Source organism: Delphinapterus leucas, chromosome 20, assembly GCF_059928025.1.
Source record: "Delphinapterus leucas isolate spDelLeu-1000000601 "Yukka" chromosome 20, BTC_Dleu_Yukka2, whole genome shotgun sequence".
Classification (NCBI taxonomy): Eukaryota; Metazoa; Chordata; class Mammalia; order Artiodactyla; family Monodontidae; genus Delphinapterus; species Delphinapterus leucas.
In genome coordinates, this window is record NC_143148.1 from 46,625,893 (window position 1) to 46,650,432 (window position 24,540).

The following is a 24,540-nucleotide window of genomic DNA, read 5'->3' on the forward strand; positions in this document are numbered from 1 at the left end:
GGCACTTCCAAAAAGGAATTATGGAGCGTGAAGGTTATGAAAGAAGATCATTGTAGCTACTGCTCCTTCAGAGCTTGCGACAAACCAGGTACTATACTTCACACTTACTTGGGTTATCACATTGTCTTTGCCATGGCCTTAGGAGATAAATTTCATAACTTCCAAATGATGGAATAGAGGTTTAGAGAAGTTAAATAATGTATCCACGGTTACATGGTTTATAGTGGCAAAATCTGGACTCAGCCCCAGGTCTGTTCAAAGCCCAGGCTTACTCATCAGGTAATGTTACCTTCCTACATGACCATGGACCATTTCTTTAAGGCAGCACTGTCCAATAGAACTTTCTGTGGTGAGGAATGTTTTTGCACAAGTACAGTGGCAACTACCACTTGTGGACATTGGACACTTGAAATGTGGCTAATGCTACCATTTTGGAAAGTGCAGTTAAGGTTGTACAGATCCAGTCCTTTTCTTTTTTTTGTTTTTGTTTTTGCTTTCAATTCTGTTTATTTTTTTAAGTCTGTCTTGAAAATACAACCAATGTGATTAATTGTGCCTTAAACAAAATCAGTGTCTAAACAAATTCAATATCTAAACACATCTTCACCAATGATATTAGGGAAAAGGGAAGGAATTTCAAAGCACAGACCAGGAAACAATCACAAAATATAGGTTTAATTACTACTGTTAAAAATTTTTTAAAAAATTAGAAAAAAGAAACTACCAAGAAAACAATTGTAAGTACTTGAATAAGTCTCGCTATTCTGAATAATGTAACATCTTTTCTAAATTGTAGATTTAGAAGTTTTAGAACACACAGACACTAAGGGAAAGAAAGGCTAGTTCCTTGGGAATTACTATCCAGTATGATACAATTACTTCAGGATAACAGAAGCAGAACCTTCCTTACAATTAGATTTTAACAAATGATTTTGCTGCTAATAGAAATGGGGAATGTGTGAATGACAAGTTTTGGAGGGTGAAAGAAAAAAAAATGGACTGAAGGTAAGCACTGGATACAGAACTGAGGTTTGCTTATTTTTCACAACCAAAAATGAGCAAGTTAAACTATCTTGTACAAATAAAGCTTGATACTAAGTATGCAAACAGAAGCATAAACATTTGTAACTAATCACACCCATGAAAGACTAGGTTAACGCTTCAAACACAGTATGGCTACTAGTGGACATACAAGGCAGAAATTTCTAAAATACTGTTACACAGATGAGTAACGATAGTATAAATTCTTTATTTACATTAAAATCTGTTTCAGGGGGCTTCCCTGGTGGCGCAGTGGTTGAGAGTCCAAAATAACATTTTCTGTCAGAGATAATATGGACAAAAATTGTGTGCTGAACAGAAAGTTTTGAAACTGCTTAAAATGCACCTACTGTTTAAAGCAAACAAGTTTAACAAGTATAAATTTATACTGCGAGTCCATAGTGGTCATATATGAATAACTACACATTTCTTTTTTGTAAACCTCAGCAACTATATTCACACATCAAGAGTTGTCAGTGAGCTCAGTCTTAAACTACACCTTTTTTTTTTTTTGGCGGTACGCGGGCCCCTCACCGCTGCGGCCTCTCCCGCCGCAGAGCACAGGCTCCGGACGCGCAGGCCCAGCGGCCATGGCCCACGGGCCCAGCCGCTCCGCGGCATGCGGGATCCTCCCGGACCGGGGCACGAACCCACGTCCCCTGCATCCGCAGGCAGACCCCCAACCACTGCGCCACCAGGGAAGCCCTGTCTGCTAAAGATTTTTACCTCAACTTTAAATCTTCCTAAAATGCCAACATCCCAAAATAAAATTTAGTATCACCTGACTGTAGACTGAATAAACCTTCAACATCAATCCTTAGCACCTCAAATAATGACACAAAGTCATAACACATTTTTTTTCATGTAAGGACCAAGCGGTTTTAAAAACAATCTAGGGCTTCCCTGGTGGTGCAGTGGTTGAGAGTCCGCCTACTGATGCAGGGGACGTGGGTACTGATGCAGAGGCCATAACAGTGAGAGGTCTGCGTACCACAAAAAAACAAAACAAAACAAAAACAATCTAAATGGCCTCAAAGCATTCCCAAACTTACATGAAAATTTGAGTACACATAATACTTCCAAAGAGTAGGATTGTTTTAAGATTCTCTTTGGATTCTAAGAATAACCATTTTGTTCATTTTTAAATAAATTATTTTATGAAAATAAACAATTGAGGACTTTTTTGTCCTTAGTTTACCCAGGCAAAGGCCTTTGTGTTGCGCAGGCAAAGGCAACCACAATGTACACACAGGCTAGATTGTAACCTGTCCGCACAGAACAAATCAAGAGCGAGCAAGCCAAAAGGGACAAATGAAGGCTCCAATCTGATTTAAGCTCTTGTAGCTATGGCTCCTAGGGCAGCTTATTCCTGCCCTCTAGGTCTAAGATTGTGGGGCGCAGTTCCAAACCTACCAAAAATGGAAGCCAAGGGCATAAGCTGACAGGCAGGCAAAAAGATCTTTTGACAGGAATCACTCCATGAGTTAGGGAAGTGGATGAAAGTGAAGGGAATATAACGAAGATTTTAGAATAAAGGCAGTGGCAGGATTAAGGAGAAGCCTTAGGAAGGGTTCTCACACTTCTAAAGTATACATGTTAACTGGGTGAGGACAAAAGTACAGTCCCCAGATTCAAATGAAATTTTAAATAATTATACGAGTGCCTACAGGCCAGAGTTAAATCCCTAGCAGTACTGTTAATATCAGATGTTATCAAGAGTGAACCGGAAACAGATTTTGTTTGTGCCTTTCCACAGACATTGAAGTCAAAGGAAGAGATTGCACCTACAACTAAGAACTAAGAGGCCCAAATACCACCTTCATAAACCTTTGACCATAAATTTCCAAATTTGTGCTCTCATTTAGTTGAAGTTGCATTTATCCTAATTTACTGACATTTTTGTTTAAGCATGCCTACATTTTAAAAAATGGTGATTAGTTTTGAAATTTAAGATAAAACTTCTAGAACCTTCACCGAGATTACTATTAAAACCCTTAGTATAAAAGATTTCTGTGATCCTTACAATTGATGGAAACCCTACTACTTTCACATTTTTTAATTTATATTTTCTGAAATATTACTGGTCAGATATCCCCAACTGCTAAAGAAAATATAGTATGATATGGTTTCCCAAAATCGAAACATGGTTAATAAAAATGAAAAAAATTGTATTTACACAAAATAGCCTGAAAAATTAAAAAGAACGGTGTATCCTAGGTCCTACAGGGGAGGGAAAAGCAGCATCATAAATAAGTTCAAATTGAAAATTTGGAGTTTTTGTCCTGTGCCCCACGCTATTTATTCACTGCCATATTTTAAAAACAACAATTATGTTATCTGCATTTCTTCCTCATTCAGGTCAGCTTGGCTTTCTTCTTCGCAGGTCCTTTGTGCCCTTTGGCCTTTCTTCTTAAATTCTGCCTGTCGACCACAGGCACTTCCACTTCTATCTCCTCTGAGCTGCTATCCACAGTCTTCTCTGTTGATTGTGTCAACTGATCCAGTTGCTCAGAATATGCTTCAGACTGCTCCTCTGACTGGCTCTTCTGTCCTGCATTCTGTGCAAATGGCACATCTTCAAGTTCAACCTCTATTAAAGAGCTCTGAGGAAGAGCTGGAGATGTTTCCTGAGGCTCGGCTACCCCCTCCTCACCCTGGTCTTCCAATGAGGCAGTAGTGTTGGGTGATACATTTTCAGGAATCGATTCTTCAGAAAATTCAGTTATCACGGAGTTTGGAAAACCATTCTTCATTTGGGATAGTAGCCACATTGTCTGAACTCCCAAAATGTGCTTTCTTTCTTGAAACTAGAGGCAGCCTCTCTTCAGTGTGCCCCTTGTCATCAGATGGGCCTTCATCTAGCAACATTTCTGAGTCAGTTACATGTGAAGTCTTATCCTGTGCAACAGCCTCAGGAGATTTTGAAGATTCTACCACCAGTGGAACAAGATTCGTAGAGTCTTCACTGGCATTAAAAGACTGCAATTTTATTATATTTTATTTTTTATTTTTATTATTATTATATATTTTTTTGCAGTACACGGGCCTCTCACTGTTGTGGCCTCTCCCATTGCGGGGCACAGGCTCCAGACGCGCAGGCTCAGCGGCCATGGCTCACGGGCCCAGCCTCTCCGCGGCATGTGGGATCTTCCCGGACCGGGGCACGAACCCGTGTCCCCTGCATCGGCAGGCGGACTCTCAACCACTGCACCACCAGGGAAGCCCCAAAACTGCAATTTTAATTCTTCACCTAAAACTTCACTAGTGGAGTCCTCCTCTTCTAAGTGAAGTCTTAAGAGTATCATCCATTATCTCATCATTCATAGGCTCTAATTGAGATTCCTTTTCACCTTCTTGCTTTTCCAGGCCTGGCTGGGTTTCTGGTGCTGGTCGAACATTTTTATCACTACTTTCATCTTCAGATTCAATCACAGTCTGTTCGGGTTCTTCTTCCAAGAATTTTTCTGAGCTCTCTGATATTCGTGCAGTAGACTCCAATTTGTTCACTGAAGCTGTAGGTGAAGTCTGGGGAGCCTTTTCATCTTCCCCTCGAGAACTACTAAATTCAGAATCCTGAAACCGTTTTCCAATCTTTGGCTGCTTTAGATGACTACTTCGAGTACGAGTGGAAACAGGTGTTTTATCGTGACCTTCAGAAGTGCTCGCAAAGGCATCTTTTAGAGAATCAATAGTTAGCTGCATCTCACTAGACAGAATGTCTTCAGCTCCTGCTTCATAGTCTGGAACAGATGCAAGACCATATTCTCCAGACACAGGTCTTTTAGCTTCATTTTGAGAAACTGCAGTCATTTTACATGTTTCTCTTTGTAATGCTCTGGTGATTGGTATTCTCTGGTACCAGTGTCCAACACCTTCAACTTCTCAAAGCAGTTCATGGTCTCCTGGATATTTTTCAAAGTACTGGTTGCAAGCTGTGTACATAAGAGAGGTCAGTGGATACCACAAGCCAAGTGCATCTTCTGTGAAGGAATCAACGAAGTCCTCCAGCATATGAAGCCCAAAGTCTTTGCCTCTATATTTCTTTCTTATGAACATTGTATCAACAACCGGCAGTTGGTAGCTTTGGGTAAGAAACGAGGCACATATGCTTCCTGTAGGCTTAACTGGATAAAACCCAGTGGCTTCTCCTTTCTTCCACAGAATCTTAGCATAATCAGTACTGCTATGACCCGGGAATGGGATCTCATTTCTCTCCAATTCCTGCTTTCTGTAAATAATTCGATTCAGTACAGAACCCCTTTCTCCCCAAGAGTTCTCACCTGCTTAAGTCTCTCTCTAGAAGGGACAGATGTTTTCACAGTATCATCTATAGCCCACCACTGACCAGCAAGGTAAAGTGCCGTGGCTGAGTGAGTCCTCGGGTGCAGAAAGAGCAAGAACTTTCTGGGTCTGATCTCCACCATAGAGAGGTACAAAGCCTACATTTGACAGGCTAATAGGAATCGTAATATTGAGAAGAGAAGAACATTCAGGATTTTCAGGGTCCCCACACCTGAGATCTGACATGTAATCTTAAGAAGAATTTTCCATTTCCTCATGACTGCAATTATCCAGCATATCCACAGGGAATGCCATCCTCTGGGACGTGCCGCCTGAGCCCGGGAAAGGAGGCGGAGCCGTGGGAATGAATGAAGCCGGCGGCGGCTCGCTGGCGACCCCCGGCCGGGACCGGGCTGCGCCGCTCGCGGCTGCCGGGGCCGGTACAGCTGCCTGCCCCTCGCCCGGGACGCCCGGCTCCTCCAGTCCCTTTACTTTTTGAGTCTCAGAGAATCTGATGAACGATAAAGACCTTCTCTCTAGAAAAACGCACATTTGCAAATCATCCAATTTCAAGGGGTCCCAAGTTAAGAATCCTTACAAAAGTCTGCACGCACTTCAGGTGCTTCTCAAACTGTGATTTTGTGGAGAGAGCTTTCTCCCAGGGACCACTATACAGCAGAGCTCTGAGCTCCATCAGTTGCTCTTGGATCTTTACAGTCTGGGGACCCATCTGAATGGTGAAGAAATCCTTGGTCAGCCCCTGAACCAGAGTCTGATTTTCTCAAGAGATCAAGAAGGATTTCTATGCTGGTTACACTACACATTCCTGCTACCTTCACCCAGACCATCACTCCTTGTGTACTAGGATTGGAGTTTCTCAACTGCTGTACTTGGCTACCTGTCTTTACTGTCCACAGTGACACTAAAAGCACAGTCCAGCTTTCCTTGCGTTTCTTTTCGTGTAGGGGCTCCAGCACTCCTCATTTCACTCAGTATGCGTCAGCCTGCAGTGTGGATGTTAAGGCCTGAAACTTGAGTGACGTTACACTCCCTCCATTGTTCACCAGCCCTGTGTGGCTTACCAAATCCTGGTGTCAGTCCCAACCAGGGTACTGGCTAAGCGGCTGGGTTTAAAGAATGAATTCTGGAGGACTGGAGATTTCTGTTTTGGCTAAGCATCTGTAGACTGTAGCAGTTAGTTGGACCTTAGCATCCTAGGGAGCCAAGACCTTCTGAAGAAGTATGCCAGGAAGGGAATCTTGTTGCTGTAAATCCTATTATCAAATGGACAACTGCCTTCAGTAGAACTTGCTTCCTTGAGCTGGGCCCTGAGGGAGGACACCTGGGTGGGGATCCCCTGGCAATAAGATAGCCCTTATCTCTGTATTAGAAGTATCTATTTCAGTCAACACTGGGAGAATAAGCTGAATTAAGGTAGGTCAGTAGGAGGTAAAAGGTAAACATGGTTTTAAGTTTCTTGTTGGTTCTTGCTTGCTTAAGTCTCCTTAACAGGTCAGAGTGGGTGAGAAAATGGGAAATAGAGCCAGGAGTTCCTTATAGAGCCCAAACTTGTAAGTTCTTGGTGGTTCAGGAGCTTGACATTGTTGGATGATGCCTTACCTGGGGTCAGGACAGGATGTGGTCTGAGGATTCTGCCTCCAGGCTTTCAAAAATCAATGGAGACTGCTGCAGGTGATCCATGAGGGCCAGTCAAGGAGTTTCTGGGGATGAAATCTGGGGAGAATAAAAGGGTGTCTTCTGTTGGGCTGTATTCCATGTATCACATTGATCGCCAAGGTCTGTCTGTTCTACCCCTAAGTAACTGTCAAATTTGCTCCCTTTCCCTTTATGTCCATAGCCACTGTCTTTGCTCAGACTCTCAGTTTTCCTTGCTTGAATCTCTGCCAACAGCCCCTCAACTATTCCCTCCACCTCCAATCCCACCCCTCCAGTCTTTGCTCCAGCCTACAGCTAGAGTGATCTTTCGTTGTACAGATCTGATCCCTATCACCCTTCTGCTGGAAATGCTGCAGTGGAGCTCATTATAGGCAAGATGAAAACTTGGCATGCCATTAAGTATTTTTTTCAAGTGCTGTTGTTTCTGTACTCTCCATCATAATCTCCTTCATGCAGTAAATTCCAGAAATACTTGTTGGGTGTCTCTTACACTCCAGGCACTACTCTAGGCCCTGAAAACAGCAGTGAACAGAACAGGCAAAATTCTCTGTGTCTGTGGAGCTTGCATTCTGTTGGGTGGGGAGCAAACACATAAATGTGTAGTATATCAGATTGTGATAAGTGCTATGGAGAAAAATAAGGAAAGAAGAAATTGTGACCAGGGGTGGGGTTGTTCCCATTTTTATTTTTTATTTATGTATTTATTTATTCATTTTTTAGTTGTGGCACACAGGATCTTCATTGTGGCATGCAGACTCTTAGTTGCGGCATGTATGTGGGGTCTAGTTCCCTGACTGTGGATGAAACCCAGGCCCCCTTCATTGGAAGCACGGAGTCTTAACCACTGGACCACCAGGGAACTCCGTTTTCCAATTTTTAATAGAAGGGTCAGGGAAAGTAACATTTTGGCGAGAACCTAAAGGAGGTGAGGAAAATACCTGAGGAAAGACCATTCTAGGCAAAAGGAACAGGCAAGTGCAGAGGTGCTAAGCCAGGAATCACAAGGAAAGCAGTGTGACTGATCAGAGTGAGTTAGCAAGGAGAGCATAAGAGAGGAGGTTGCAAGGAAGCAAAGGCAGGATGGGACAAATGGTGTAGGAATGCAGCAGACCTTATTAGTTGGAGTTTGACTCTGACGTAGGGTGAAATGGGAAGCTACTGGAGGGTATAAGTTTAGGAATGACATATTCTAAGGGATGATTTGGGTTACAGTGAGGGGAATAACCCATAAGAGGGTCAAGGACAGAAGCTGGGAGGTCAGCTACGAGGCTAGGCAACAGACCATTGTCTCGGATCAGGGTAGTAGCAGTGGAGGTAGTGGATTCTAAAATATCTATTAAAACATATATTTTAAAGGTAGAGTCAAATAATTCACTGATGGATCAGATGTGGAAATGAGAGTAAGAGAGGAGTCAAGGCTGACTCAAGTGTATGGTTGCCATTTTCAAAGATGGGAAGAATTAGACTTTGGTGTAGAAATCAAGAATTTGGTTTTGGATGTGTTAAGTTCAAGATGCCTATTGGACAACCAAGTGGGAATGTTGATCAGGTAGTTAGATATATGTATATGCATACATATATAGAATTCAAAGGAGAGGTCTGGGCTTGAAATGTATATTTGAGAATCATCAACATAGAGAGCCACAAGGCTGGATAAAAGCACTCATGAAGAGTGAGAAGTTGGAGAAGAGGACAAAAGAAACCAAGGAGTCCCCAGCAAGATAGGCAGAAAACAAAGTGTGTGTGGTGCCAAGAGAAGAAAGTGTTCCAGGGAGAAAGGAGTAATCAATTGTGTTTAAAGCTTCAGAAAGATTAAGGATAGATATTGACCATTAGATATAGCAATTTGGATGTCATTCATAACCTTGACAAGAGGACATTCTGTGGAGTCATAAGCATGAAAATCTGATGGGAGGAAAGGTTTGGAGATGGGAAAATAGCCAATTCTCATTGTCTGAAGGGGAGGAGAAATGGGACCGTAGCTGGAAAGAGAAGTGAGATCAAGAGACAGTTGTTGTTGTTTTTGAAGATGAGAGAAATAATGGCTTGTTTATTTGCTGAGGGAAATGATCCAGGAGAGAGAGGAGAATGGTTGGAGTGATGGAATCAGGTGTACACAAGTGGAGGAGTTGGCCCAAGTTAGGAGCACATACCATTCATCATTATTGATAGGAGGGAAGGCAGAGTAGATGAGCATGGATGCGGGGAGGTGGGAACCTTGTGGACTTTCTCTTCTTATTTTTATTTTCTCAGTGAACTAGGAGACAAGGTTGTCATCTTAGGATGGGGAAGAAGTTATGAAAAGTTTGAAAGGAGAGGGGAAGGTATGGAATGGCCATCTGTGAGAATGCGTCAATGCCTGTGCTAGGATAATGTAAGTAGAATTGATGAGTGACACTGAAGGCCTTCTTAAGGTGAGTGGTCATAAACAAGTGAGAGCAGTTAGCAGAGGCATGTGAATCTTCCAGTCATGTTCAGCCGCCCTCTTGTGCATGCATAGGTGGAAGGTTAGATTTTATTAAGGCTTGCGTTCTGTCAGAAGAGTACAATGAAACGGGAGAGAGGGGAAAGGGAACCAAGGTTATACTCGAAGGAGTGATTATAATAATAAGCCACAGAATCTAAGTGAGATAAGAGGTGAAACAAGGACACAAAGGGAATAACTGAGCTACAATGGAGGACAAACTTTTTAGAGGAGAGGCGGTCAGGGATTTTAGAAATTAGTGTTTTGGAAGCATCATCTATAAGGATACTGAGGTTATGTGGGAGCAGGGTTGGAGAGTGGTAGTGGCCACATGATGGCAATGGGGGTAGCACAGTCTGGTTAACATCAGAATCAAAGCTGGACACTTTTGGGAAGGAGGGAAGCAGAATGGTCTGGAAGCAGCAATAAGGACAAAGAGAAAAAATAAAGGACAAAGAGGATACCTATTCCACTGCAAGGTGCGGGGAAGAAACAGCCACCACTTGAGAGGGCTGCAGAGGAATCACTGTCCTCAGAGGAGACCCAGATCTCCTTTAGAGCAAGAAGGAAAAACTCAGAGATTTTGAGAAAAGAGGAATTTTGCTGATCCCAACAACCAATTCCTGAGAGTTTCAGGAGATGAAGAGGGTAGGAAATGGGGTTAGAAAACAGAATGTACAGGACCATTTGGGATGAAGTGCAAGGGATAATGAATGATCTAGAATCCTGGGGCTTCTTGTGTGACTAGCATAAACCAGGCTAAAGGGAATAATGATAACAGATAATGATGGTCTGAAGGCAGATAACGGTGGCCAAACTGTGAATACTGAGGAAAGGGAGGTATGAAGGACCTTCCAGGCGCGTCCAAGGTATGCCCATCTTTACTCTTCACAGTGATGAGGTCAGGGGAGGGGTGTTGTCTTGTCGAGGGCACCTGAAATTCTAGAAATTTAGAAATGTCATTCTGGAGATGAATAGTGTCACCATTTCTGCAAATGATGCAAAGCATCTGGAGTCAGCTTGACTGAACAAATGGGAGTTTTGATTGAAGGAAGAAAGGGGTGGAGTGTGGAACACTGAAGAACAAGGTCATTCTTCAGGGGATTTTACAGGAGTTTCTGGTGCTGACTCATATGACAAGAAGTCTGGGCATAGTCAGTTGGGGCTCTTAACAGTGGCTCAGTGATGTGTTAAGTGCCATCTTTCTGCAGACCTTCAACCTGACACTTACTGCCTTATGGTCATAAGAAGTTTGCTGCACATGTAGAACTCAAATCTAAATTCCAAATGGGAAAGGGGGTAAAGGTTAACAGGCAAAGGGTATATGCATCTATGAGGCAAAAATGTGGAAGTACTTACAATAGCTCATGTGGATTGCTCTGTTTAAAGCATCTTCTTTATTCCCTAGCTAACTTCCATCTTCTCTTTCAAAATTCTACTCAAGTCAACATAACCTACTTGGAGAAACCATTCCTCATCTCCCTAGGCTGAGTTAGGTGCCCCTGGTGTGTGTGTTCAGAGCCTGTGATAGATTGCAATGTCAACCTCCATTCTTCCATCTCTGTATCCATGCCCTGTGCCATATAACTCTGATTCTGGTCTCAGCCATGCAGCTTGCTTTAACCAATGGGATATTTTAAAGCAAAAGCTTAAAACTCATCAAGAGCATGCTCTTCCTCTTGTGTCTAAGCCAGTACCATGAGAACATACCTGCTGGAGGATGAGAGACACATGAAACAGAGCTAGATCAACATGGTGAGGCCATCCTAGATCAGCCAGCAGCACCTAACCCCCAGACACTTCATTGAGCTCAACCCAAATCAGCAGAAGTGCTGAGGCAGCCACCGAAATTAACAGTTACTGTTTCATCCACTAAAGTTATGTGGTTGGTTGCTACTTAGCATTATTATGGCACTGGATCATTGACACAGAGTCCCTTGGGTATAGCTCTGCTACAAGCCTTAGCCCTGTCTCCTGAACTAATGTTAGGGAGCTCCCTTAGGACAGGACACTTTTATCTGTGTACATCTGTCACCTAGCACAGTGCCTGGCACCTAGAAGGTGCACAGTGAAATCTTGTGAAAGGAATGAATGAATGAACCTTTGTTCAACCTTTACAAAGGGCCTTACTTCTTTGTGCACAACAGGTGCAAAATTCTCCATAGTTAAACAGTGTAATCAAATGGACACACCCACAGAAAACCTAGTTCAGCAAGATATGTGAAGCTACAGTATATAGTAAACACTCATCACAGATTAAAGCTTTTTTCTACCTCAAGTACAATGACTATTTCTTAAACATTGCGCAATCTATTTTATATTTTATTATGTTGTATAGATCTGTTTAAAGATAATCTAAATACTGTAAGTACACTTTAAAGGGTAGAGTGTAAATGGATATGACTCAGTCTAGATATCTTTACTATTATCTTCAGTACACAATACCAAACCATTGTGAACTACTGATATTTCCTAAATCATGTCAAAAAATTTGCATGGCTTAAAAAAAAAAGTATTTGTGTTAATATAAAAAAAAGAGAAAGAGAGAACTTCCTCTAGGGGTCTACAGAGGAAAATATCATATCTAGTAGCCTAGTCAGGTATGGGGGTGGGGAGAAAGGCAAGAATATTATCCTTATGAAAGGTCAGCAACAATCACATGGTATCGCATGTTTTGGGGACACTGAGCAAACTAGTTTTGCCTAGGAAGAGAGTTTCTACAGAGAAATAGTAAAAAAAAAAAAAAAAAAAAAAAAAATGCCTGGGAGTGGTAGGGCAGGATGGAGCCCAGTCGTGGAGATCCTTGAATATAAGGTTAGGGACATTTTAACATTATCTTTTACTCAGCAGGGGATAGTTAACTTTTGAGCAAGGGAGTGACATAATGAAGGGTTGGGTCAATCTTAGCTGCTAAATTCTAGCAGCATGGTGTGGGATGGTTTTTGCAGAAATATGGCTAATAGTCATATCAAATAATTTAATACAAAAATAATATTATGCTCCCATTTATCTTTTTTATTAATTAATCAATTTATTTATTTTTGGCTGCGTTGGGTCTTCGTTGCTGCACGTGGGCTTTCTCTAGTTGCCGTGAGCGGGGGCTACTCTTCCTTGCAGTGCACGGGCTTCTCATTGCGGTGGCTTCTCTTGTTGCGGAGCACGGGCTCTAGGCGCGTGGGCTTCAGTAGTTGTGGCTCGCGGGCTGTAGAGCGCAGGCTCAGTAGTTGTGGTGCATGGGTTTAGTTGCTTCGAGGCATGTGGGATCCTCCTGGACCAGGAATTGAACCTGTATCCCCCGCATTAGCAGGCAGATTCCTAACCACTGTGCCACCAGGGAAGTCCCCCGTTTATTCTTAAATCACATCTCTTATTAAAGTCTAGATTTCTGCTGGATGCCAGTGACCAAGGAATTATTTTGAGATGAAAAGGTTTGCTCTTGTCTCCCTGACAGTCATTTAGCCTGTGGTGCATTGGGGGTCCATGAATTGTTTCTTCCCCGCTCCGGCTATTGGGTTGTCTCATTTTCTTCTATTTTGCTTCCCATACACTCCCCTGGCCTCTGCTGGTCTAATTCGGTGAAAAACTAATTCCAGCCAGGGGTAGAGGTCAGGTGTAAGAATGAACGAGACTCCATGCAACCAAACCAGAATCAACGTTGGAATAAACTATTCTAGGTGCTTTTCTTAAGAGCACATCTCACCTGAGTTGTGGTAGCATTTACCTTTCAGGTGTGAGGATGTCATTTTGTCCTCAAAAAGTGTTTCATAATCCACTAATTATATTTGTTAGGTGGGTGTCACTGTTTTCTATGCAAGTGGAATTTAGTCAGGAAGGATAAATACCTTATCTAAAACCTTGTGTCATGTTTTCTCTAGAATGTTTTCTCCATTTTGCTCCCATTCCACCTGACACACTCCTTTTAAGCCTTCTAAACTCTGTTCAGACATGCCTTGTCTGTGCAACGTTTCCTTACCCCGCTGCTCAGTTCAGTCTCCTCCCTCCCTGTCCCACTGCAGTGGTCTCTGGGTTGTACAGACCTCTGCAGTTATGCACGTTGCTCTACATGTCTGTCTCCCCTGTGAGATTACAGGGGTGATGAGGGGGTTGTGGAATCCAAAGCGAGAGAATCTAAAGGCAAAGTGGAAACTTCTGAACTTGGCCAACAGTCTGAGCAAAAGATAAAGGGTCAACACCTAAAACCATCCCCAGCTAGATTCATTTCCTTCCTGCTTTAAAATGTTTGGGAAGGGAGTTCTCACAGCCCCCCAGCAGCCATCAGGGCAATGGTGTTCACCTCAGGGGCTCCCAGGCCAACTCCCTGTGCTGTTTGCTGAGCATGTCTCGCTTCTCATGCCACCTTATCCCCTCCTGGGCGCTCCTCACAGCATGGCTGCTTTTTCTGCTTCACTGCGTTTCCAGCGTGGATGCTTACGCCTCACTTCACTTTGCCCCGCTTTCTCACATTTCTGTCGCCCGGGGAACTTTGTTTCCTCCTTTTGAGGAGATCTACCTTCACCACCACACCCTCCTCTACTCACCGCCTCACCTCCCTCCCACGGGCTCTTGCGGGCCTCCCTGGAGAGCCCGGGGAGGGAGCTAACTCCTCTGGGCCCCTGGGGCATGTTTTCTATTATGCGGTGAATGTTCCTCCTGACTTTTCAAATCTGTAATCAGACAGGCATGGAGTGTAATCAACAGGTGGCGAGGACTGAATGGAAGTGAGCACAGTTTATTTAAGGGGCAAGGAGGAAGTCTACACTGGCAGGCCTGCTCTTCCAGCTTCTTCAGGCTCCCTATGGACAAAACCACTGGTCGGCCGGCTTAGGGTTGAAACTGGCAGGTGGACCTTGGGGAAGCTGAGTCCTGAAGCTTCACACACAACCTGTCCTCAGGATGCCGAAAGAACCCAGTACAGGTCTGCTGCTCCCCACCTTGAATTCCTCAGATCTGTAACAAAGCGGGGGGCCCAGGTGGCCCCACTACTCCAGCTCTAGAGTCTCCTTCCAATAGGTGATGAGAAGGGATGGAGTGGGGAAAAGAAATATTCCAACTTCTCTCTCCTCCCACCCTCTGGTTTCTAATAGGTGCCTCCTGTTGGTTGAATCCTACTGGAAACCAGAAGGCAAAGAAGCCCATTGATGCAGTCCTCAGGGACGAGCCCCCCAGGGACCAGAGAAGGGCAGAGAATGGATCTGTTGGGAAGAAGGAACATACAGAAAAAAACCAAACACGGTCAGTGAGGCTGAGTGGGGCAAGCACAGGGTTGGAGCCTGCTTTTCTTTAAGACTTAGGTATTGGGCTTCCCTGGTGGCGCAGTGGTTGAGAGTCCGCCTGCCGATGCAGGGGACACGGGTTCTGTGCCCCGGTCCGGGAAGATCCCACATGCCACGGAGCGGCTGGGCCCGTGAGCCATGGCCGCTAAGCCTGCGCGTCCGGAGCCTGTGCCCCACAACGGGAGAGGCCACAACAGTGAGAGGCCCGCGTACAGCAAAAAAACAAACAAACAAAAAAACCTTAGGTATTGTGTCATCCTGGATTTTTTGCAATAATTTTGATTTTTTTAAAAATTAAAATATTACTGATTTTTTTTAGCGCTTTCCCCTCCCCTGAAATTTTGCACCTGAGGCAAAATTCACCTCACCTTAATCCTGGTCCTGAAGTGGTGTTCTGTGGATTAGGGAGATTATGAGTGGGTCTTATTTTGTCATTTTTGCTCATTTTTGCTGTATGTTCCAGTTTTTTTTTCAAGTGATCCTATATTTGTTATAAAAACAGTTAAATGCAAGATATCTTCTTTGAAAGTAGGGATCCTTCGTTTGTACAACGTGGAGCAGACTTAGCAGAAAAATCAAATGTTTGTTGGATGAGTAAATAAAAGAATGTGTATGTCAACTCTATCCCCAAATCCTACCTCTTCTCAAAATTCTAACTCAAATGGTACTTCCTCATAAAACATTTCCTTATATCCCAAATCACATTGGCCTACCAAGGCCTACACAGTGTGTCCATGGCCCACCCCCATCTCTCCATATCCCCCCTTACCTCCTGCCACCCTTCCTCTCTACTATATTGGCCCCCTACTGCGTGTCGCTCCTGAAACACAGGAAGCAATTCATTAATATTTGTTGAGAATGAGTGTGACCGCTCTCTCTTCTATCATTCTTGTCATAATCTTTTGTTCTTATAGTTATGCATTCATTTTATCTCCCCTACTCTTAAGTGACTCAGGCTATTTTACGCACTTTGATATGATCCTTGGTGCCTGGCACAATGCTTGGCATGTTGTCATAACAAATATTAACAACAGTAGTAGAAGAGTCATCATTTGAGTGATGACTATGGGCCAAACACTATATTACACATTTATCAGTATCACCTCACTTCTGTTTTTTCTTTGTTTGTTTTTGCGGTACGCGGGCCTCTCACTGTTGTGGCCTCTCACTGTTGTGGCCTCTCCCGTTGCGGAGCACAGGCTCCGGGCGCACAGGCTCAGCGGCCATGGCTCACGGGCCCAGCTGCTCTGCGGCATGTGGGATCTTCCCGAACCGGGTCACGAACCCGCGTCCCCTGCATCGGCAGGCGGACTCCCAACCACTGCACCACCAGGGAAGCCCCTCACTTCCGTATTTTAAATGACTGTGAGGACACACATTTATAGGAATCCACACAAGTCTGTTATTAGTCCAACTTCACAGCTAAGGAAGCAGAGGTCTAGAGAGGTCAAGTAACTTGCTGAAGGTCACATTGCTAATAAGTGGCGTTACAGGAAAGTGTAATCCTAAATTACATCAGATCAGTAGTTCTCAAACCGTAGTTCAGGAACTACTGACATTTCCAAGACATTTCAGGGGAGTCTGTACATTCCAAACCACTCTTGTATGTATACAGTGTTTTTCCTGAGGCTCCACTCCATGTGATATCAAACACCTTGAATACAGAAGCAGAGAGAATCCAGCTGTCTCCAGTTAAGTCAGGCACTAAAGAGATTTTCAAAAATAATGCTGATCTTTTCATTTATTTTTTTCTGTTTTGGAAAATATAGTTATTTTTCATAGAAAGTCTTATACATGTAATGTGTTTATTATTGTTATTTTAAAATATATTAATAAATATTTTTAAAAATTCATCAGTGTTCCTTTTTAATATAGTAAATATGGATAGACATAGCCTACATAAACAAAAACTTTTGGGGTCCTCAGTATCTTTAAGAGTATTATGCGGCCCTGAGACCAAAGTCCTTGAGAATAGATGTGTTAGATAATTTCTAAGTTTCTTCTCAGCTCAGAAATGTAGGGGTTCTCTATCCGTGAAGCAGTTTTGGAGGGTAGGGGCTCAAGATCATTAATCAGTCTGAGAAAAGAGGGGCAGTCTTGGGGCCTGACTCCATGCCTAGGTTCTACATTGACTGGTCTTTGTTACCTGGATTTATTCTGATCTTAACTGCTCTGTGGACTTCTGAAAACTCCTGTTCCTGCCTTGGGCTCACACATAACTCGTAGTTATAACTCAGCATTCCCGGACTCATTATTTCATTCCTTTGTCCCTCATCCTCTTCTTTGCTTCTGTGCCTTTTTTATGTTGACCCTGCTTCCAACTTTCTACACTTAGTCTTCCGTAGCAAAGGTTTTACAATACCCAAACACTTCCTGGGCTGTAGATTAGCCTCAAATGGTTTCTCTTATGTTGCCCCAGGCATGTACAGGATTACAACAGATTTCATGTTTTAAATTCTTTCTCATTGATAACCTCTGGTGAAAGGAACAGGGTGGAGGAGGAAAAGGGTAGAAGGGAAGCTTCTTTTGTACTACCTTTTGTATCTGTATAAATGCAAGCTTTGCTTCAAAGGAAGCAAAGAGAAAAACAAACAAAAAACCCAAAACTCTCCTGAAGTGTAATTCTTTCTTTCTTTTTTCTCTTTAAAAAAAATAATAAATTTATTTATTTATTTTAGCCTGTGTTGGGTCTATCGTTGCTGCGCACGGGCTTTCTCTAGCTGCGGCGAGCGGGGGGCTACTCTTCATTGCAGTGCACGGGCTTCTCATTGCGGTGGCTTCTCTTGTTGCGGAGCACGGGCTCTAGGCGCACGGGCTTCAACAGTTGTGGTTCGCGGGCTCTAGAGGGCAGGCTCAGTAGTTGTGGCGCACGGGCTTAGTTGCTCTGTAGCATGTGGAATCTTCCCGGACCAGGCCTCAAACCCGTGTCCCCTGCATTGGCAGGAAGACTCTTAACCACTGCGCCACCAGGGAAGCCCTCTAAGATTTTTGACAAAAAAGTATTTAAAATGTGGGATGAGACAAAATTATTTTTATTGGAAAAATATTGAATCGGCTGTGATGCACTGGAATTAATATTTTGATTTTCCCAATATCTTCTGAGTTTATCAGATTAAACAAGGTATATCTTAAGTGAAAGAGTAACAGATATAATTCATTGTAATTACATAATACTCAACATTAATAATTATGTAATATAATTCTTGAAATTTTAAAAAGTATACTAGTTTACAGAAATTAAGAAAGTGAATGACTCCAATAAGAAGGCAACAAATTATTTTGCAAGTTTCCAATGGTTTATTTTTGTCAAAAATGAAAAAGGAAAATAAAAAACGAACAAAAATAATGAAAGAGGAACTTATAATGAAATGATGGATCTAAGAAATGATCATTAATGATTGCTAAAACCATTAGATGAAAAGCTAATGGGGACCTTGATAATGAGTGGATACATTGAACCCACAGATTAATACTATCAGAAAAAAGAGATACTCAGACGTTATGTACCTCCAATGAAACAGGAAGCACACACACACCACCTATGAAGGATTCTTTTTTTTTTTTAAGTTTTATTTAGCAGCTAAAGATGACATTTTCAAAGTATATGGTTTTTGGGGGGTTTTCTTGGCTGTGCTGGCTCTTTGTTGCTGCATGCAGGCTTCCTCTAGTTGTGGCGAGAGGGGGCTGCTCTTCGTTGCTGTGTGTGGGTGTCTCATTGCAGTGCCTTCTCTCTTGTTGCGGAGCACGGGCTCTAGGCACGTGGGCTTCAGTAGTTGTGGCTCGTGAGCTCAGTAGTTGTGGTGCACAGGCTTAGTTGCCCCATGGCATATGGGATCTTCCCAGACCAGAGATCAAACCTGTGTCCCCTGCATTGGCAGGCGGATCTTAACCACTGGTCCACCTATGGAAGATTCTTGCCAAAGTATCAACTCCGAATCTGACCAGGCCTAAATATCAATTTTCAGGAAATACAGAGGCCAGGGAGATGTAACCAGCAAAATCCAGAATGCGGAAAACCCTACAAGAAAAATGACCCAGTTTTTCAACAAACCAATTACAAGAGGAAAGAAAAACAGGAGGAAGAATCTATCACTAAGAGACAAGAGAAATATTAGCCAAAAGCAATTTGTGGGCATTGTTAGGACCTTGAATTGAAAAACCAACACTAAAATCCAAACCAAAACAAAACAAAAAGCATGTATGAGACAACCAGGGGAGATCTGAATGTTGCCTGAATACTGGATGACTTACATTTTTTAGGTGTACTGGTTTGTTTTAAAAGAGTCCTTGTATTTTAGAGCTATATATAGAGGTCTTTACAGAAGAAGTGGCGTGATACTTGGCATTTGCTTCAAGATAATCCAGCAGTGGTGGGGGGGGGGATGGAGGGCAGACAGTGGGGGCGGATAGAGATCAAACAGGATTGGCCATAGGCTGGTAAAGCTGTTGAAAGCTTGATGGTGGTCACGTAGAGATTCATTTCATTACTCTTCTAAATTTGTATAGACTTGAACTCTTCAATAACAAAAATTAAAAGATAAATGAATAAATGAATCTAAAAAATAAACTCACTGAAGAAATACCTAACCTAGCTGTCAGCAGATAGATCACTGACACTAATCTTTTGATGATTGACCATTGGGTGGGTTTTGGCATATACCTCCAAAGGACTGATTGACTGACATTGCTATAACAAGACTCTCTATTCCCATCTACTTGTTTATGTGAACAGTACTTGCATGTGTAGAAGCAAAATCAAGAAATAAAGGTTTATGCTGAACTTTTTCATTTTGGCAAGAGGTAATATTTATCCATGAATTCAAGAATAAACAGAAAAAAAAAAAGCCCCATCCATGCTATTAAGAGATGTGTATTTTCGGCAAATTTCTTTGTGTTTAATAACTGTTTGTATTATTTATCAAAATTTGTAATACTTACGTTATTTTGATCAAATATATACTAATACCAATTATAACAACCCAATCCAGAAGAAATTTTTAATATTTGGGACCTTTGGTATCAGGAAACTAAAACAAAAACAAAAACCATAAAAAATTACACAAGGATAAAAATATGTGGGGAAATGTAATGGCAATATCATTTTAAGGAGAAAAAGGAGTGATGTAAAATAGTGATAGCTCTTTTTTCCTATGTGTATGAGCCATACATTCTGGTTTCTTTGTATATCTCATAAGTGGTTTTTGGTTGTTGAAAACTGCACATTTTAAATAAGATAATGTGGCAACTCTGGAAAAATAGATAAAATATCTGATAGTTAAAGAAGAGTTTATTCATGTATTTTTACAAATAGGTGATGGGGTATCAATTAGAGCATTAGGATTGTATGGATATATTTAAAAGAATGATGTTAACAGTTTTATTTTAAATTGTCATTATTTATAATATACTGGAGAGCTGCCCTCTTAGCGCAGCCAGCAGCACATCTGGCTTATATAATATACCAGAAGTTACATCCTTTGCAACTCTTTAAACTTCAGAAATGTTAAATATTAGCTAAAAACGAGTAGGGGGACTACTTAGGTCTTTTTTTTCTTTTATTGATTTTTTTATTGAGTAAAATTCACAAAACATAAAATTAACCATTAACCATGTTAAACTGTATAATTCAGTAGCAGTTAGTACATTTACAGTGTTGCACAACCATCACCTGTATTTCCAAGACATTTTCATCACCTCAAAAGGAAACTCTAGGGTACTTTCCTGGTGGCGCAGTGGTTAAGAATCTGCCTGCCAAGGCAGGGGTTACAGGTTTGAGCCCTGGTCCAGGAAGACCCCACGTGCCATGGAGCAGCTAAGCCTGTGCGCCACAACTACTGAGCCTGCGCTCTAGAGCCCGTGCTCTGCAACAAGAGAAGCCATGGCAATCACCACAACGAAGAGCAGCCCCTGCTCGCCACAATTAGGGAAAAGCCCACGCACAGCAACAAAGACCCAACGGAGCCAAAAATAAATAAATAAAATAAATTTTTTTAAAAAGAAAAAAAAAAGGAAACTCTACACCCATTAAGCAATCACTCCTCCTGGCAACCACTAATCTGTTTTCTGTCTCTATGGATTTACTACTCTGGACGTTTCATATAAATGGAATCATGCAGTATGTAACCTTGTCTAGCTTCTTTCACTTAACATGTTTTTGCTGTTTATCCAAGTTGTAGCATGTATCAGTATTTCAGTCCCTTTTATGGTTGAATAATATTCCACTGAATGGATATATCACATTGTGCTTATTCACTCTTCAGCTGATGGACATTTGGGTTGTTTCTACCTTTTGGCTATTATGAATAGTGCTGCTATTATGAACATAGGTGTACAAGTATTTGTTTGAATACCTATTTTCAATTCTTTTGGTTCTATACCCAGGAGTGAAGTTGCTGATAATTTTGTTTAACTTTTTGAGGAACTACCAAACTTTTCCACAGCCACTGCAACATTTTACATTTCTACCAGCAATGTATGAAGGTTCCAATTTCTCCACATCTTTGACAACTCTTGTTATTTTCCATTTAAAGAAAGTCATGGGCTTTCCAACCCTGGCCGGGCAGGATGGCTCCCGCAATGAAGGGTGGCAAGAAGAAGAAGGTCCGGTCTGCCATCAACGAGGTGGTGACCAGAGAATACACCATCAACATTCACAAGCGCATCGTGGAGTGGGTTTCAAGAAGCGTGCCCCTCGGGCACTCAGAGAAATCTGGAAATTTGCCATGAAGGAGATGGGAACTCCAGATGTACTCATTGACACCAGGCTCAACAAAGCTGTCTGGGCCAAAGGAATAAGGAATGTCCCATACTGTATCCGTGTGCGGTTGTCCAGAAAACATAATGGAAGATTCACCAAACAAGCTCTATACATTGGTTACCTATGTACCTGTCACCACTTTCAAAAATCTACAGTTAGTGTGGATGAGAACTAACTGCTGATTGTTCAATAAAGTTATAGAACTGCCAAAAGAAAAAAGAAAAAAAAAGAAAAAAAGTTATGGTTAACTTAGTGGATGTGAAGTGGTATCTCAATGTGATTTTCATTTTCATTTTCCTAACGAGTAACAATGTTGAGCATCTTTTAATATGCTTGTTAACTGCAACTACCTAGTATTCACAAAATTACCTTAGGAGGTGTACAAACAAAAAGTGTATGGCTCATGACTCTAGGCCTAAACTGCTGTGTTTCTTTCCTTTTCTTTTTTAAACATCTTTATTGGAGTATAATTGCTTTACAATGGTGTGTTAGTTTCTGCTTTATAACGAAGTTTATCAGTTATACATATACATATGTTCCCATATCTCCTCCCTCTTGTGTCTCCCTCCCTCCCACCCTTCCTATCCCACCCCTCTAGGTGGTCGCAAGGCACTGAGCTGATCTCCCTGTGCTATGTGGCCGCTTCCCACTAGCTAGCTATTTTACATTTGGTAGTGTATATATTTCACTGTTACTCTCTCACTTCGTCCCACCTTACCGTTCCCCCTCCCCATATCCTCACGTCCATTCTCTACGTCTGTGTTTTTATTCCTGTCCTGCCCCTAGGTTCATCAGAACCTTTTTTTTTTTTTTTTTTTTAGATTCCATATATATGTGTTCCATATGGTATTTGTTTTTCTCTTTCTGACTTACTTCACTCTGTATGATAGACTCCAGGTCTATCCGCCTCACTACAAATAACTCAATTTCCTTTCTTTTTATTAGCCCTCTTCTATTTTGAAGACATCATTATAAATGCTAAACTTCCAAGCCTACATGATGGAATTTGAATGCCAGTTAGCTAGCCCCTTGGACATAGTGAGCTTTTTCCACGCTAATTTGTTAGTTTGTCATGACAGCCCGAAGAGACCTTCAGCTGTGCCGAATTGTGGTTCTCACAGACTGAGTGGGAATGCTAAGGGAAAGACATTTTTGTGTGAGGCTGGAGGAGAGTGAGGAAATGAGGAGGGATCTGCACAACGTTGTGCCTAGGCAGGGATCTGTGAAAGCAACAGGGGAGTCTCAGGACCCCACGTCTACCCTAGGACAGCAGGGAGCTGTACAATTGGCGATATCCCCTGTATAGATCAATAGTTAGTTCTTTGAGGACAAGAACAGCATCTTAGTCTATATCTTTACATGTTCCCTAACCCAGAACCTGGCTCATAGTAGGTACACACAGGATGTTTGCTGAATGGGAAAGTGCACTGGCGACACTCTGACCCATGATGACTGTCTCCTTGGTGGGAATTAGGAGGTAGACATCCTGGTTGTTGCTCCGGATTCTCGCTCCTTCCTGTCCATCTCAGTCTGACAACCGGTAACAGCTCTTCATTGCCCCCACCACTGTGTTCCTAAGATCCCCAGCTTCAACATAAAATATCCCCTATATCCTTGATCATTATTTCTAGAGCATTCCCTCTACTTCCGTTATATTTCTGTTACCTTCGACCTACACATAGGCATGGCCATGCTTGGGACCTTAGAATCACATCCAACACTTTGTAGTAAAGAAGAACTCGAGAGACTGTTGAGTTTTTTGTCGATAGACCCTTACCACAGATGTCTGTAGGTTTATTGGGTGTTATTCCCTTTATTCCTTGCCTCTAAAGAAGGCCCTTCCAAGCTCCTGTGCAGACGGTATAAAGCCGGGTTGATAGAGTTTGAGAGCCAGGTGGGAGAATAGATCTGGGGGTGGGGGTGGGGGAGGAGAAGTTGAGGCATTGTGATGTTTCTCTGTACAGTTTGCAGACTTTCATTCATCCCCTTGTTCTAAATCCACTGCTTCAATCTGGCCCTCTGTAATTTTTTTTTCCCCCAGAGAATAAACCTCCTGTGTTACAGGGTTTGGGGGCAGAAATCTCTGGGCTGTATACATGGGGATGGGATCTATAGGTCCAGTTGTCCCTATACCTCTTCCCTCTTTCCTCTTCCCTGTGTCTTGTGTCTGCTGTGCAAAGTGTCTGGCGCCTGATTCCTGAGCCTTTCTGCTGGGTGAATCAGTTTGCTTTGTGGTATTATCCACGTTTCCTAGCCACCCTCCTCCCCACTCTTGTCACATGCAAGGCTTCTGGTTTTCTCTGGTTACCACTTCCTTCTCTCTTTCCATCTGCTCACGCTGTGTTGACATCTCTCATCGGTTTTCATCTCCTTTCTCATTCTCTTGTCCTTGTAAATCCTTATCCGTGTTGTACTTTTACTGTCATGTTATAGGATTCCAGGAATTCTTGTGTTCAGTCCACCCTTATTTAATAAGCAACTAGTCTTTAAGGTCATCAGTTCCACACAATGTAATACTCTGTAGTTGTTAGATGGAATAACATAGCTACATGTCTGAACCTGTGGAGTGGGCAATATAGAGAGTTAAATGAAAAAGAAAGTTGCAGGGAATTCCCTGCCGGTCCAGTGGTTAAGACTGAGCTTTCACTGCCGTAGCCCGGGTTCAGTCCCTCGTTGGGGAACTAAGATCCCGCAAGCTGCATGGCATGGCCAAAAAAAAAAAAGCAAGTTGGGCTTCCCTGGTGGCGCAGTGGTTGAGAGTCTGCCTGCCGATGCAGGGGACACGGGTTCTGTGCCCCGGTCCGGGAAGATCCCACATGCCACGGAGCGGCTGGGCCCGTGAGCCATGGCCGCTAAGCCTGCGCGTCCGGAGCCTGTGCCCCACAACGGGAGAGGCCACAACAGTGAGAGGCCCGCGTACAGCAAAAAAACAAACAAACAAAAAAACCCTTAGGTATTGTGTCATCCTGGATTTTTTGCAATAATTTTGATTTTTTTAAAAATTAAAATATTACTGATTTTTTTTAGCGCTTTCCCCTCCCCTGAAA

The 24,540-nt window shown here is 42.5% G+C and overlaps 2 pseudogenes across 1 annotated transcript in view; one reads left to right on the top strand and one right to left on the bottom strand.

Moving 5' to 3' along the window:
* Positions 1 to 22,299, top strand: part of LOC149744693 (large ribosomal subunit protein eL31-like) — a 70,330-nt pseudogene extending 48,031 nt beyond the window's left edge. The window contains exon 4 of the transcript XR_016391020.1: positions 21,267 to 22,299. The product of XR_016391020.1 is annotated as a large ribosomal subunit protein eL31-like (transcript). The remainder of the gene's footprint in view (positions 1 to 21,266) is intronic.
* On the bottom strand, positions 2,111 to 5,978 carry LOC111179551 (soluble lamin-associated protein of 75 kDa-like; annotated as a pseudogene).
* Positions 22,300 to 24,540: the final 2,241 nt, after the last annotated feature.